This window comes from Pinus tabuliformis, chromosome 7 (genome assembly GCF_031772625.1).
Source record: "Pinus tabuliformis cultivar Carrire ecotype Pingquan chromosome 7, CPIR1, whole genome shotgun sequence".
NCBI classification, from domain to species: domain Eukaryota; kingdom Viridiplantae; phylum Streptophyta; class Pinopsida; order Pinales; family Pinaceae; genus Pinus; species Pinus tabuliformis.
This window is the reverse complement of record NC_142293.1, coordinates 396,577,437-396,593,881: the sequence shown is the minus strand read 5'-3', so window position 1 is coordinate 396,593,881 and position 16,445 is coordinate 396,577,437.

Here is a 16,445-nt window from a genome sequence, read left to right as displayed (position 1 = left end):
GCAGTCAGAAGTTGCCATGCTTGTGAAATCTTCTACTGCAAAACCAAAATACCACCCACACCTTTGCAACCAATAGTTGTTGTTGGGCCATTCGCCAAATGCGGCATAGATTTCATGAGATGTAACCCCACCTCGGTTGGGGGGCACGGGTATATCATAGTCGCATTCTGTTATGCTCTATACCAATAGATGTCATATTTCATGATTACTGTTGAAGTGCCAAATATGTTCATCCTTTCCATGCTGCAAAGGTTTCATATTTTGAAAGAATCAAAAAATTTAAAAAATGAAAAGAGGGTATGCCCTAAAAGAAAGATCAAAGGGAAAAAAGAATGAATTGGTCAAAAAGAAAGAAAATGAACCCCAAAGAAAAGACCAGGAAAGTGTGCTAGTCCAAAATGCCACTACTATCCTATTTTTGCAAAGAATTTCAATATGTGCAATCGGTGACTTTTGTCACAATTGATGGATGGCCAAACAGCTTAATCTTGACCAGTCCATGTTTAAATTTCCTGTTTTAGAGATAGAGAGTGAATTCTGTCCAAACAGTTCAAGCTTGGCAGATAAGTAGTTAGGTAGAGAAGTAAGGGTGCTCAACAATTAAATCTGAGCCCCTGGAAGAAATAAGGGCAGACTTAGATAGGATTGCAGCTAAAAGAAAAGAAGAGAGTAAGGGTTTGCTAGTTCAAATGCACCCTATCAAAAAAGAAGAAAAAATGTTAGGTGTAATAGGCTGGGTAGGCAGTTTTGATGTTGCAGAAGCAGGTTTGTGAGCAATTGTGTCTCTTAAAGGTGATTTATCTCATGGATATCATAAGTGCCATGGCAAGGTGGCTAGAAAACAGATGAAGCATGACTAATTTCCCTCCTCATTCCTCCAAGGAACATTTAACTTCCCCACAAGGACATTGGGATCCGCTCAATGCTCCTAGTTCACTTCATTTCATGAGAAAGACTAAGTGAAACCCTGTTTCTACTTAGGATATCAAAGCCACATTTCTTGTGTAAAAATGTTTTTCTTCCATTATGCTAAGTCTCCAAAATTCATGACTTGGATCCCTTTCACTTCCCTAAACCTAAGTTTCACTTTTCAAACTTAGAGTTTTAATTAAACCTACCTTTCATATTAATATTCTAACTTTATTATATATCTCCTACATAAACCCCCCCCGTATTATATAAAATGCATAAAAACCCCAAAAAATTTAAATATCCCGACCCTCGGCAATTATAGCCATATATCATAGTTTTTGCGATTAATGGCTCACCCGGGGCCATTAATAACCCTGCGCGCGCATACCACGAGATTTATTTAACATTTGGTTAAATAAATAACCACACCCACTTATTTAACCAAAGTTTTAATACACTGCAAAACATTACAAAAAATTGATTTATATGGTGGGTCCCTGTGCCACAGTCTCCGTCGTTTCTCATTCGCCGCCAACCGTCGGATCATAGCCCACAGATCCGACGGCCCATATGAATACCACACACCATTTTGTGCCTATCGTTAGCGCCCAGGGGATGGCGATATTCCTGCCGTACCCTGGGACAGGTGGCAGGCTCCCGCTATGCTCGCTGCCCCCCCTCCAATACCATTATGGACTAAAGGCGGTGCGGGGGCCAAACCGCTTATCGCCCATGCTCCCTCCTCGCTGACGTCACCCCCGCATCATCTTTTGACGTCACAACCATGCCAGCGCTACGTAAGCTCCACGTCACCCCACTACACGACAAAATACCGCGTCATGCTGATGTCACCCGACCGAAATGCGCCAAAACCCGCCAAAATCAAATTTTTTGTCAAAAAGGTGTAAAAACGATGTCTTTGTTCATTTCTGCTTATTGTCTCTACGCAACCTCTGTATGTTGTTTCTCATCCAAATCAGCATTTTGACTACACAGTCCGCCACCCAGCTAAATTGAGTCCACAGCTCGGCCTCTCAGCTCGTTCCGCAACCTGCAAAACGCACAGTACACTGTCAAAACAGGTATTTACCCGAATTTCATTCTTAAACCCTGTGTTTTTCGATTTTTCTCTGCAAAATCGCCCGAAGAACCCAAATTTGAATTAAATATACCGTGTTGGCTTCAAACACATGCACCATAACCACTTTCATTGCCCAGTTTTACCAAAAAATCCCGCAAACTTCATTTTTTCCCTACAAAATTCACCCAGCAAGCTAAAGTTCAAACTCACCGTGGTCTGCAATTCCCGGAAAAAAGCTCCCCAGTTGTCATTTCTCCTATTTGGCTACAAAAAACCCGATTCTCAATTGAAAGATCACATAGAAGTGAAAAATCACAGAGAAGTGACCAATGGAAGCTCCAGTTGCCCTAAACATTGCTCCCCTCAATGCACCTCACAAGGATTTGGAGGGGTTGCCCCTAGCTGATAGGGATTTTCAAATTCAAGACTTAATTGGTGACAAAAACCACTTCCAAGCATATTGTGAAATCAGAAACAGTCACCTAAACAAAGCTGATCCCTTTGGGATGTGGGAATCCAATCTATCCAAATACTATCTCCCCTCAGTAAATATATTTCCAGATGTCATTTGCCTGTGCTGTGCCAATTATGAACCTACTCAGAGAGCAGTCATGTCTCCAACTGGAACTGTCATTTTCCATATAACTCTTGACTTAATTAATGAGTTGTTGCACTTCAAACCTAGTCAGCCTCTGGCTCCTCTTTCCATGGGACATTTGGTGGATGAAGGCCCTAAATTATCCATTGCAGAAATAGACCAAATTGCCAAGTTATTCATGAGACCAAATTACCAGCCCAGAGAGCCACCTCCTTTTCACCAAGTCTGGTTCAATGAACCTGGAATATTCATTACTGACATGATATCCTATGCCTTGGGATTTAAAACAAGTGAATATATTGATGAGACCATTTTAGCTTTGATGTCCATGTTTATTCCAGGACATCTTTTTGCTGTCAAATTTGACTTTGCTACCTTCATTAGCAACAAGATCCATGTCCAATTCATAAAGCTAGATAGAGAGGGAGTTTTCAAATATACCTCTTATATCTATCATCTATTCCTGTACTATCAAACAGACAGTTTTCAATGTCCTATCAGAAAATTGGATACTAAAGGAGAAAGGAGGTCTGTGATATTTTGGACCTCAGTCTTCCATGAAGTCCATAACTCTCCCTACACCTACCGTGAGTTCATTGATATATTTATACACCCAGTCTCCTCTCTGCTAATGAGAACTCCTCCTCCCAGACTCTCTGGTGACATGCAGAAAATCTTACAGCTCTCTAAAAATTACAAAATCAGTGACTGGTACTTCTACCAGAATCACACTGAGATCAGGATATATGGTTGTGAGCTATGCCCCTATAAATTGCCAAAATATGTGCCTATGAGACTGTTTGCCCTGGAATACTTCAGGCAATTTATCAGCTCAGATTTGACTCATTTTTATGCTACCAGGAAAAAGGCTCAACTGAAATTAAGAAACCAATTAGGCCCTTTCATCATTAACAAAAAGGAAGGATGGCAAGATGCTGAAAGGATATTGGGTGAACAACTCAAATTAAAAAGGAGCTTTTGGTGGGTACCCTATGACCCAAATGGATTCATCTGTGATAGAAAGGTAAAAAATATGCTATCAGCCTATAAGCATTGTAGGATCCCTGAATTAGAGTAGCATGCTAATCAATATGAGTGGGTAGAGGGCACGTTGATAGAGCAGCTTACTGAGGAAGAAATAATGGAACAAGCAATGAAAAATCTTGAAAATAATCTTGACCTCAACTCTTTTGGACAGGTCTCTTTCAATTTCCCTCAGCAAACCAGAGTGGGCACATCGACTACTGCAACTTCACAGCAACCAGCCCAAGAAAGCACTACACCAGCTGCAGGAACATCTAAAGGCAAAGAAGTGCTGCATACAGAGCAACAAGAAATGACAGATCAGCCAACATCATCAAAACAACAAGGCCAAGGGGAAATTCCTCCTGCCTAGACCAAAGCACCAGAGGTACCAACATTGCAGACTCCTCTAAATGAGGAAAAGGGCAAAAAAAGGGACCAAGAAGAGGCCACACCTATAAGTGGGCTAGCAGAGCAACCAGAGGCGAAAAGGCAAAGAATAGATCCTCTACCTGAAGAGGAAATTAGTGAGGAAATCATAGAAAGCCCAAGGGGTGAGAGGGCAACCAGCCCACCGACATCTCCAATAGTAGAAACATCCACCAGCTCTCATGGACACCAATTGGGAAAACAACATAGTGTGGAAATTTCCTCAGCAAGGCCATAGAGCAAACAAGGTTCTGATATTAAAAAAACATTCACTGACATCAAGGCACAAAATGAGCCAATAATGCTGCAGCTTTATGATCAATTTCTCAAGATGACCCCTGCCAAACAGCAAAGGTTAATGTCTGCGTATGACATTAAGGAAGGAAAGATGATCTTGAGCCACTTCAAGACTAAAGTGCAACAGCCACAGTTAGCTGTTGATTATATTAGAACAAATCTGGAAGCTCTTGCCAAAGACATTCATCCTCTGGACCAGATTGAGTTGCACAAGCAAACAGGAGAGATGGTCTATTCCACATTGGTAGACAAAGCAATGTTAGCTCAACAATTGCAAAACTCATTGAACAACACATTTGCCCAACTGGATTTGGAAAAGGCATCTTCTTTGGCCAAGGACAACAGAATAAAGTCCTTGGAAGAGATTATCATTGAGTTGGGACATGATCCCAAGGATTCCAAGGGAATAAAAGCATTAATGAAGAAAAAGGAGGATGACATAGCTGCCCTCAAAAAACAATTGAAGCTGCCAATTACCATGCATCCACAAACCACAGAGGTTGTGCAAGAAAAAGCAGAAGAAGACATGATGGATTTGCTAATGAAAATGAATCAAAGGTTAAATGAGACAGAGCAGGAATTGGAGAAGGCATTACAGGAAAAGCAGGGAGTGTTGACCTCCCAGCCATCTCAAATAGCTACAATAGTTACAACTACTCCTCCTACAGCTACAATAGCAGTCCCTCCAACTGTCCCAGCATCAGCAGTAGGTACTTCAGCAACAATAGCAGTAGGCAACAGCACTACAATGACCACTGAAGAATTGATAAAGGCTATGGAGGATTTAAAACTCCAAGTATCAAAGCTAAAAGAAACTAAGGAAAAATTGGCAAAGCTAGAAATAAGTTATGACAAATCTAAAATGACTGTGGCAGAAAAGACAAGAGAGGTGAAGGCACTAGAAAACAAAGTAAAGGCATTGGAAAAGGACTTCTCTTTAGACAAGCCTCTGGGAGAAATCAGGGGAATTCTATGGGCCAACATCAATGAATCAATTAGTAATATATGGAGATCTATTCCAATTATATATGAACAAATTGATTTGATTGCAGCAGCCCAGGTGGAGATTCAAAGGGCTAGAAATTTATTGGGACATAAGCCCGAACAGGCCAACAGGCTCATCCAATTTTTGAACACTAAAACCAAGGAAGAACTAGCAGCATTGGACATCAGGGATAGGACAGGCACCATCCTAACAATCAAAAGAGTTCTGACCATGAGAACTCTGATGCAGAATTTGGAGAGAAAGAGCCAGGACATACAGGTGGAGGTAGATTCTTTTGTAAAGAAATTTGCAGTTTTGCAGGAAAGGGGCTTGCCTAGTCTAGTGGGAAACAATGAACGCCTGGTAAGACAAGCTGAGTACCAGATCAGATTGAATAAATATGTTGCTGATCAACAAAATGCATCATCATCAAGTACTCCAGCAGAGAAGACCCTTCCATCTGGCCAATCTCTGTACAACAACTTAGAAAATTTGTTTTATATTGAGCATGAAGTACAACATCTTTTTACAACCCAGCCTAACTTCTACAGGTACACAGACGCAGATGAAACTTTGATAAAGCTGCAAAGACATCAGTTGCCAGAAGAACAGTGTTGGCGAAGTATACTGGAAATTTTGTAGTGTATTTAAAACTTTTGTTTTTTCCAGAACACGACAGATATCATAAAGTGGAGAAAAAGAGCAGATAAAAAATTGCGCAAGTAAAAGCACCCGAGAAAGCAACGCCAACAACGCGGAATATCAGTAAAGCATCCACTGGCTGACTCGCTGAGCAAACAGTCAATGCATCTCACCAACTAAGCGGCCAGCACAACATCACTTACCTCTGCATTTATTTCTTCCTGTTCCCAAGATCATTTACTGCTCTTGTAGAGTAGGTAGAAGAATTTATTGCTAGATAGTATTTCATTGAGATATTTTGTAAACAATTTTGTACAAATACCTCCCCAAGTGAAGTATTAGGGGTTGGTGATACCATTCTAGAACTGCGCTGTAACTTTGAGAACTCTTCTGAATAAAAGGTTGCTAGAATGCTTTGTTGCTGAACTCTCTGGTTGTGGAATTGATGGAAGAAGACTATGTTGCAGAATTCTTGAATTATTTCATGGATCAATAAGTCTTTTTAACTCATGTTTTACAGTTTCTGTATTTTTATATATCATCTATGTTCACACTCTGAATAACAGGGAAAAAGAATAACCCAGAACTTGCTTAACTGTACTTTGTGTTCAATCTCTGTTATTTTTATGTTTTCTTCAGAATTAGCATAAGCAGGAATTCTTAACTGCTCCTGTTTCCCTGGTTCTTACATCTTGAATATAGCTAAGGAATTCTTAACTGCTCCCTGGCAATATTCATCCACTTTCCCTCTGTCAGCATGATGAAGGATTCTTAGTTGCCCTTCACCCCCTGACCCCATTTCACCTGATTCCAGCTTACAATTTGTTTCATGGTTAATTACCTTGCTCTGTAGTACCTCCCTCTGTCAAAGAAACCATATCCAGCAGTTTATCTTCGTAGACTCCATTAACCCAATGGACTGAACTTCTCATATTTTCACCCCTGTTCTATTGAATGCCACCATCCAAAAATCAAACAAACCTTTGTACTTCATAACTAGCCTAATATACCCCAAAACAAAGCTAAATCATAAAGGGAGAGCCCTCTTTGGCTGTAGATTGACTAGAATCTGCATCTAAAAGATTGGTTAGTGGTTACCTTGGCCGTATTCCCTTTTCTTACAACTTTTGGGGAACAACCTGAGTGATAACATCATTGGCGACTCCATTGGGGATTTGAATGACTGTTTGTTGCTGCTGTCTATTTTCTAGAGCTACAGATGGAGCCTGAAGTTAGCCAGGTAGCCTTTGAAACTATTTTTGCTATGCAATTATAGGAGTAAATAAACACTGCTTCAGTCTATCTCCAGTTTAGTTTTAGACTTTGAACAGCTACCTCAAAAATTGATCAGTTTCCTTTTGTTTTCAAAATATCTTCAGGAAAATTCAAGACTATCACCATTCTTAATTTCCTAGAAAGATATTGTCAAAAGCATTCTTAATTTCCCAGAAAGATATTGTCGAAAGATGTGTTCTTCAAATACTTCCAGAAAATACCAAAAATAGATTTAGAAGCTGGCTCCAAAGAAGAAAATCCGTTACACTAGATCAAATCCAGATCCAAATTCTCCAGCTATCTTTGAAAATCCTAATTTGATTCCTAAGAACCTTAGAAGCTGAGACAATCAAGAAATTTCTACTGATTTAGACTTTGACACATCTCAGCAGAACCTTACCCAATCTGAGCTTACTCCCGGAAAAGAAGCAGTCCTTTCTACCATTGTTGTAGCTTCTTCTACTTCACCATCATCACCTCAAAACATCTTTTCCACTCCCCCATCTACAACACATATTTCCATTGTTATACATGTTCTCCCAGCTGTCACATTTATCCCTGTTAATATGGCAAATCGATATGCTCCCCTGCAGTTACCTGCAAATCCTGGTGCTATGCCTCAAGATTATCAAAGAAAAATTACATATTTTGATGGTACTAGCACCTATACAGCTCAACAACATACTAAGAAAATGATGGATTATTTTAAGAATTATGAGATTGATGGTAATGATGTCAAAATGAAAATTTTTGTTCAGAGTTTAACCGGTGATGTAAGGACCTAGTTTAGGGCACTTCCTGTAAACACTATTGCTGACCCAGATGCCCTTTATCAAACTTTTTTAAACAGATGGGAAAAGAAGAAGGACCCATTACATATCCTATCAGAATATGAGAGCTTGAAAAGGGGCCCACAAGAAATTGTTCAAGATTACTGTGCCAGATTCAATAATGTGTACAATGTTATTCCTCAGAACCTTAGACCTCCACCAGACTTGGCCTTGATCAAATTCCCTGATGGATTTGATTCTGATATGGCTTACCAGCTAAGGGAAAGAGCTCCTCCAAGCTTAGAAGACATGCAGAGTATAGCTGTCAGTGTAGAGGCCAATCTGATTTCTAAATGAGCTTGAGCTAGAGCTGAAAGAAGGACTCCCTTCAAAGAAGAACCTTCTGCATTTGAGCAAAAACTAGATGCAATTATCAAAGGAATGGATATATTGGGTGATAGAGTAGAAACAATTGAAAGGAAATCCTCTTGGGATGGTCAACCAAGTAACACCGCAAGAAATCCAAATTTCATAAAAAATCAGAATCCCAATGCTGGAAAGGTTGGTCCTGACCAACACATTAGACCTCCATTCCAGGAAAACTATGCTGAAGCTTCAACTTCTAGCGATCCAACCGAGGATACTCAAATTAATCTAATGGGTCTAAACACTGAACAACAAATCTTTTTGACCCAAGATGATCAAGAAGCTCACACCTTTAATCAATTTCAAACCAAATCGGAAGAATCATTTGATTTCAGAGAGGGATATGATGCAGCTGTCTATGAGGTTCACAAACAATACAAATTAAGGATCATAACGATAGATGTCCCTGAAACCAATAAGCAGAGAGATACCAAGCAGCCAAAAAAAGCAAAGGTTAATACTTCCCCTATAGAACTCCCTGCTAGAATAGACTTCAACCCAAAAGAACCCACGGTTGAGGACATAACAGATGGCCCACCACTAAACAGTCAGCCATCCACCTCCTTTCCTCCCAAAGAAAATGCAAACAAATCTCCTGAAATTAATTTTAAAGCAGATTCAGTTCTTAACAGCACTCTTGATAAAGGAAAAAACAGTGAAAACGCAGCAGAAAAAGAAAAGCTTGCTGCCCAAAATGCAAAAATTCAAATAGAAAAACCTTTCAATCTTGAAACCAAAATAGGCAAGTTAAAAATAGCAATTCCACTGTCTGAGTTGGCTAAACATGATGACTATAGAGAACAAATCAGCATGTCACTTCAAATTTCAGAAAACAAAGATGCAGTGAACATCCTAGATGGTCAGCTAGAATTGATTTTTGGCCCTGAAGTAAATGGTAAATCAGTAGATGGAGGTGTTCCTCCATTCTATGTCAGTCTAAATATTCATGACAAAGTACTTCACAATGCAATGTTTGATTCGGGAGCTTCCCATAATCTAATGCCTAAATTTGTGATGGAAAAGTTGGACCTAGATATCACAAGGCCATACAAAGACTTGTTTTCTTTTGATTCCAGCCAGGTCAGATGTCTAGGCCTAATCAAAGATTTGTGTGTATCTCTAGTGCAATACCCTGCCAAGACAATTTTAATGGATGTGGTGGTAGCTGATATCCCACCAAAATATGGAATGCTTTTGTCCAGATCTTGGGGTGCAAAGCTCTAGGGATCTTTACAGTTGGACATGTCCTATGCTACCATCTCAGTCTTTGGCTAGCCAAAGAGATTGTACTTGGAAACTTTGATGAAATATGTGGTCAGCAGTCAAGAGAAACCCCAAAATTTCCCCATTTATTCCATGCATTCTGATATGGACTCTTTCATCTTATACAATGCTGAAATTTGTCCCAGAACTGATGACAAGATTCTAGAATCAGCACAAGGAACAAACATAAATGAAGAATTTATTGCTCAAAATCTAGAAATTGTTGAAGTAATTGATGCAACAGACACACAAGGCAAACCATATGAGTTTCAAAATCCAAATCTGCCCACTAAGCAAGTTTCTAAAACTCCTGATGCTAGCTGTAATCAAGAAATCCTATGGTACTTAGAGTTTGATGGGTCAGTGAATAAACTAGGAGCAGGGGCAAGGATTTGGATACATAACATGCAAAATGATCATGCTGAAGGACATGCATATAGGCTAAATTTTAGATGTACAAATAACATCGTTGAATATGAAGCCCTCCTGTTGGGACTCAAATTGGTCAGAAGTCTAGGGGCAGTTCGGATATCAATTTTAGGAGACTCTGATTATTCAACAAATGAAAGGCAAATTTGTCACAAATGACCTCAGGTTAAGAGCTTATAGAGGGGCAGCAATTGAAATACTCAATACCTTCCTAGAATCACAACTTGCCAAAATTCCAAGGAAATACAATTTGCATGCTCACAGTTTGGCAACATTTTCCAACACTTGTAAACTGTCGTTTGAACCTAATCATCATTTTACTGTTCAAATTAAACACAGGCCGACTGTTCTAGACAATGTAAAAAATTGGCAGGTGTTTGACAGTGACACTCAGATCAATAATTTCCTGACTTTAAAAGAAGAATTTGCCAGTACAAATAGAGACACAAGCACCATTTGTGAACATCATCAAATGGATAGAATTGAAACTAATATTTCAGTTGAAACAGTAAATCAAATGTTACATCCAACAATCTTTACCAGCAAAGAATTACAAGAGCTGAAAGAAATAAACTTTGATGAAATTGCTGAAGGAGAGTCTGAAGTGATCGACTTAAAGGATAATTTTTTACCCATAGGCTTGACTCCTCTGGAGGATATTTTTTACTCTAATGATATCCCAAGAAAACCAAAAATGCAGCTGTTAAATGCAGAAATTGAGGACTGTAATATAGGAACTGCAGAAAATCCTAAGATGATAAAACTGCCGAAAACATTGCCACCTATCCAAAAACTGAAATATATTGAATTGTTCAAATAATTTCAAGATGTTTTTGCATGGAGCTATGAAGACCTTAAGTCCTATGATACTTCTGTGATCCAGCATACAATACCCTTAAAAGAAAATCAAAAACCTTTTAAACAAAAACTTAGAAGGGTCAATCCTGTCCTCCTTCCCCTTATTGAAAAGGAAGTCAAAAGAATGTACGAAGCTGGAATAATTGCTCCCATCAGATTTTCAGAATGGATCTCAAACTTAGTGCCCACTAGGAAGAAAATAGGAGAAATAAGACTATGTGTTGACTTGAGAAATCTGAATAAAGTCTCTTTAAAAGATCACTACCCCTTACCCAAGATGGATCACATTTTACAAAGAGTAGTGGGAGCTTCTAGAATTTCACTGCTAGATGGATTCTCAGGCTTTAATCAGATCCTAGTTCACCCTGATGATCAAGATAAGACTGCTTTTACAATGCCTTGGGGAACTTTCAAGTATGTAAAAATGCCTTTTGGACTTAAGAATGCAGGAGCAACATTTCAACGAGCAATGGACATAGCTTTTGCTAAAGAGATTCATGATTTCTTGGTCATATACCTAGATGATCTTACTGCATTTTCCAAATCAGATCAGGAGCATTTGCAACATCTCAGACAAGTGTTTTTAATCTGTAGAAAATATGGCATATCACTGAACCCAAAGAAATCATTATTTGGCCTAGAAGAGGGCAAACTGTTAGGTCACATAATCTCAAAAGATGGCATCAAAATCGACCCAGACAGAATACAAGCTATTCTACAGGTTCCTCACCCTAGGAATATCAAATAACTGTAAGCTTTCCTAGGAAAAATCATTTTTCTAAGAAGATTCATACCCAACTTGGCTGAACTGATAAGATTGCTAAATAACATGCTGAAAAAGGATTCCAAAGTCAAGTGGACAATAGAAGCTAAGCAAGCCTTTGAAGAAATCAAAATAGATTTAACTAAAACACCAGTCCTCACAAGCCCGAAATTTGATAGGGACTTTATAATCTTTTCCTTTGCATCTGAACATACTATTGCTGCTGTTTTGCTACAGAAAGATGATCAGGGTTGTGAAAAGCCCATAGCTTTTCTCAGCAGAGCGCTTAGAGATGCACCTTTAAAATATCAAATCATGGAAAAACAAGCTTATGCCCTTGTAAAATCTATCAAGGATTTCAGAGTTTATATCTTATACTCTCATGTAATAGCTTATGTGCCAAATGCTGTGGTCAAGGATATCCTAACTCAAGAAGGACTTGAAGGCAAAAGAGGCAAATGGATAGCTAAAATTTTGGAATATGACATTGAAATCAAACCAACAAAGCTGATAAATGGACAAGGATTAGCTAAATTGATGACTGAAACCAACTTTTAAGCCCTTGACATCAATGAACTAGATAACAAACAGGATATGGCCACTCCATAGATCAATCAAGCCTTTTTACAATCACCTTGCTATGCTAATATAATTCATGTATTGTTAAACCTGTAGGCTCCTCTAGGGTTATCCAGAACTAAAAAGAGATTTCTCAAAATGAAAGCTTCAAAATTCTGTATTGTAGATAATGTTTTATTTTGGAAAAATCATGAAGGAATTCTACTAAGCTGCTTAACAAAGGATGAAACTGACAAAGTGCTTAAATAATTTCATGCAGGGGACTGTGGTGGACATTTGTATTGGAAATCAACTGCTGATAAAATCCTAAGAGCTGGGTTTTATTGGCCCTCCCTGTTTGCTGATGTAAAGAAATTTGTAGTTGCCTGCCATAAATGTCAAATCTTTGAAGGCAAAAGAAAGTTGTTACCTTTACCCCTAAAACCAATTTCCACTGCAAGACCATTTCAACAATGGGGTTTAGATTTCATTGGAGAAATTCACCCTTCCTCTTCTGGACAGCATAAATGGATTTTGACTGCCACAGACTACTTCACCAAGTGGATAGAAGCCATCCCTTGTAGACAGGCCAATGATTCAGTAATCATGCAATTCCTAGAAACCAATATCCTGTCTAGATTTGGCTGTCCGGAAAAAAATTATAACTGACAATGCTAAGATCCATTTCCACAGAATTGGAAAATATAATCCCTCATGGATTCACCTCCACGGGCAGATCGTGATAGTGAGAGAGGGGCATCACGCCTCGATAAACTGATCAAGAAGTAGATATCTTTGACTGTCAAAGGGATGGACTTACCTCGAATCTGGAATACTTGGTTGATAGGATCCCATGCATCGAGAAAATATTGCAAAAAATTGATTGTTTCCCTCATGTTGGATATGCAGAAGAATTTGAGCAAACCACAGTTCTACAAAGCAGTCACCGTACCCAGATCATGTAAAGCAACCATGTCCTCTTCTTCATGCTCACGTTCATGCCATGTAATGACCATCTTGATCCAATGAATCTCTGAAAAACAAACAAGAGAAGAATTAGGATCCTGATTCAGGAAAAAACAGGAAAAATTTCCATGAAAAAACAATCCATAAACTTTCCCTTTTGCTCCCATGTTATAGCTCCAAATCTCACTCTTATGGTTTGTGATGCTGCACTTATGGCCTAGGGCAACCCCTCCTTCCAGACCTGGTCCAAAAATTTAAAAAACAGTGTTTTATTCCCTGTACGCGACTTTGCCCTGTGTTAAACGCGTGTACACGCGGGTCTGTCATACCCAACCCGCGTGTATCTATTAAAACACTTAAAAAAATATAATTTCCTCTTTTTCGGGCGGTGATCGCGGGTTTACCTGCTGGATCACCTGTTAGTGCCCGTGGCCCAACTGTTCCCAACCAACTCCTAACTAAAAAACTACTTTGGAGAGGGTATAAAAAGACATCAAAGGGAAGGCCAAGGGGAGAGAGAAAGGAGAGCAAGATTATTATGCTGAGATTTTTCCCTTAGACCAGGTCTGAAGTCCTTGGTGCATCCTGCACTTCCCCCATTTTGCATAGGAAACCCTTGTTTCCATGTGTATTGGTGATCATTCATCCTTGACACCATCATTGAGTAAGACTTGGAAGGAGCTCTTGTTGAAGGCTGGAGGCTGGAACGAATCCGGGAGGAAGCTTGCTTGGAGCCTGCTGAAGGTGTTCAGGTGATATCTTTCCGATATATGTACTTTATTTGCCTTTATATATAAAGAAACACGTCTTTGTTCCCGAATAATCTTTCTTTATGCTTATGAGATTCTTGTGTTGAATTCTTATGAAAGTAGTTACTTAAAGATTATTTATAACTAACTTTATAGCATAAAGATGATTTATACATAAACTTCTATACATGTACTGTTGATTTCTTTGATTTGTTTGCCTTGCAGGTCAGAGAAAGAAGAAGGGAACTCCAAGAAGGGTTTGCACCCTAACGGTCTTCTCGGACGTAGGACCTTAGGTATGTACCCTAAAACATTAGAATTTGCTTAAAAGTAAAAAAGATGGCTGTGTGTGAGTGTTTCTTTGTATAAGCAATTTTCAGTCTGGTAGAGTCTCAGCCCAAAGGACTCTAGGGGTACTTTCCCTTCAACCATCCCATCACACCCCAGCTATGTACTGGGTGAGATGCATCCTGACTGGCCAATGGCCAACCCAGTATGCATCACAACTTTCGATGTACATTGGGTGCGATGGGGAGAGAACGAATTGTTCAAACCCCAGAAGCCTAAAAGAAGAAGAAAGCATGCTCAAAATCAGAAAAGGAAAGAATGTAGTTGAAGAGCTTAGGATTAGCTCCTACCTGGTCCAGACGGCGCCGAAAATAGTTCACGGAATTTCCTGGAATCAGCTAGTGAAAATAAAAGGGGAAAACACCTCCAGAGCTCCAAAAATCCCAAATTTGAATGAAATGGTAAAAATGAGAGGTAAAAACTATTTTTATGTTACTATTCACATAGTTCGAGTAAAATATGGTTGTTTAACTCATTTTTCAAGCATGTATTCACATTTCTAATCAATTTGGTGGAGTAATTGAACAGGCAGCATGACCGTCAAAAGAACATAGTGTTAATGGTGAAAACAACGTCTCTGACTATTATCACAAGCAGTTTTACGCAAAGTTCAAGCTCGTTAAAAAATAAATCTAGCCACGAGTAGTTTTACGCAAAGTTCAAGCTCATTAAAAAATAAACCTAGCCATGAGCAGTTTTACGCGAAGTTCAAGCTTGTTAAAAAATAAACCTAGCAATGAGCAAGTGTTCCCATAGAGTTTAAGCTCATTAAAAAATGAACCCCACCTTCGGTAAATAACCATTGCAATCACGTAATTATCAACTTTTGAACCTTGGTCATGTTCTTACCATCACCTCCACTCTTTTTTAATCAATCATACGCCTCCATTTGATTATTTACCCTTTTGAGGAACAACTGCGACGAGTGATTCTATTAGCCACCTTCTTTACACTGTCATGATTGAAAAGTTCCAAACCTTACCTGGAACCAGTTGTTATCCAAAAGCATCACTCTTTCCTTAAAAAACAAGTCTCCTTTAAGCTCTTTTCATCTGACTTGTAAAATATGAAAAGATTGCCAAGCAATTGGCCTCTCCAGCTTGTTAAAGCGATCAGAAGTTCCATCCCTCCTCTAGATTTTAATCTTTTTCGACCTGAGGGATTATTACACAAAAAGATCAAGCGCTTGTCTTGTTCGGCTCATTAAAACTATCGAAAAGTCATCCCTTTCGTATTATTTTACACTTTTTCGGACTTAAGGGATTACATTACGAAAAAGGACCACTAGAGTTGTCTTTCATTCCATTTTTAAACTCTCTAAAATTGAAAAGGACCGAGTTATTTTTGTCGTTAAACTCGTTAAAACAATAGCGACAAACTTGTCCATGTAGACAAGAGCGAGTTTCACTGTCGCTAGGCTTGTTAAAACATAGCTACAGGTTTGCCCAAAGGGAAAATTATAGAACAAGCATATGTTATCCTCCTCAAGCATGACAAAAATAAAGAGGTACTAGTCAGCAATGACTAGGGAAAAAGGGAAGAAAACTTGAATAGCTTCATTGGTAGCAGGTCACTCTTGAACATGACACTTTCACTCTGTCACCATGATTGAGTTGGGTTGGGTTATTCCATTCATCGGTCATATCACCATTGGTCCACCATACCATCCACCTTAGGGTTAACGCTACCAATCCATTTCAGTGTCATCGATATGTTCAAGAGAAGTCGCTCAGAGAATTCACCAACCTAGCTAACATCTCATCCATTGCAATACTTTCACTCTCCATTTTTCATGACCGCCACCCTGAACCTTATATCATCAGATCATTTTCACCTCCACAAAATCATTTGCTCCATTCCGTGTCGTATATGTGGGATTCATTAAGGCCCTCCTACGACGGGTCACTACTTGTAGACATTAGCTCATTATCCAAGAAGTTGACTTAGGAACAACCCTTTCAGTACTTTGAAGCTTGCATGCCTCAATGGAAAGTTTCTCACTTCCAGCGACAGGTTTACATCAATGACCTTCGATCGAAAAATTTTACGTGGTGTTCGACATCAACTCATGTA